Source organism: Dreissena polymorpha, chromosome 3, assembly GCF_020536995.1.
Source record: "Dreissena polymorpha isolate Duluth1 chromosome 3, UMN_Dpol_1.0, whole genome shotgun sequence".
Classification (NCBI taxonomy): domain Eukaryota; kingdom Metazoa; phylum Mollusca; class Bivalvia; order Myida; family Dreissenidae; genus Dreissena; species Dreissena polymorpha.
Genome location: NC_068357.1, coordinates 41,038,879 through 41,040,138, shown reverse-complemented (window position 1 = coordinate 41,040,138; position 1,260 = coordinate 41,038,879).

Below are 1,260 nucleotides of genomic sequence, written 5' to 3'. Positions count from 1 at the left end.
AATTGACCCGTGTTTGTCACAGAGCCCTGCTAATATTAATATCAAGACTTCTTTCCACCTCAACAGGCTCTGAGGACTGCAAACTAAGTCTTTTTTCCCGGCATTTATTGCATCACTTTTTATGCCAGCCTTCGAAGAAGAGGGGGTATATTGTTTTGCACGTCGGTCGGCGGCGGTCCCCTCCGGATGATAACTCAAGAAACGCTTAAGCCTAAGGCATGAAACTTTATTAGGTACATTGATCATGACTCGCAGATGACCCCTATTGATTTTCATTTCAGTCACTAGGTCAAAGGTCAAGGTCACAGTGAACCTCGAAATATAAAATGGTTTCCGGATGATAACTCAAGAATGCTTACGCCTAGGGATCATGAAACTTCATACGTACATTGATCATTACTGGCAGATGACCCCTATTGATTTTCAGGTTGCTAGGTCAAAAGGTCAAGGTCACAGTGACTCAATATAGTAAAATGGTTTCCGGATGATAACTCAAGAATGCTTTTGCCTAGGATAATAATGAACACTTCAGGTACATTGATCATGACGGCAGATGACCCCCTATTGATTTTCAGGTCACTAGGTCAAAGGTCAAGGTCACAGTGACTCGAAATAGTAAAATGGTTTCCGGATGATCTCCAGAATGCCAATGCTTACGCCTAGGATCATGAAACTTCATATGTACATTGATCATGACTGGCAGATGACCCCTATCAATTTTCAAGGTCACTAGGTCAAAGGTTAAGGTCACAGTGACTTTGAAACAGTAAAATGGTTTCCTGATGATAACTCAGGATAATTAGGCCAAGGATCATGACTTGCAGATGACCCCCTATTGATTTTCAGGTCCTAGGTCAAAGGTCAAGGTCCACAGTGACAAATAAAATATTCACACAATGTGGCTGCCACTACTACAACTGACAGCCCATATGGGGGCATTCATGTTTTTACAAACAGCCCTTGTTGAATTTAAATTAAATTTCATTAATTACAGAATTTCAGGAAGAGGAATTAAATTGTTTAGAATAATAATTATAAAAAAAATCAATATTTACACCAGGATTTCAACCTGGCTACAAATTCATAGGACTTGTAGATTATCCTTTCAGCAATTAAACATTTGTGAAAATTTTAAAAACGCCAACTTCTCTTTATTGTGAAAAAAAGCCTTTCTGTAAGAAGAAAATAAAGCCCTGTGTTTAATTTCACAACATAGTTATTTCTTTCAGCGGGAACCCCCATATTGCAGGAGGACTGTTC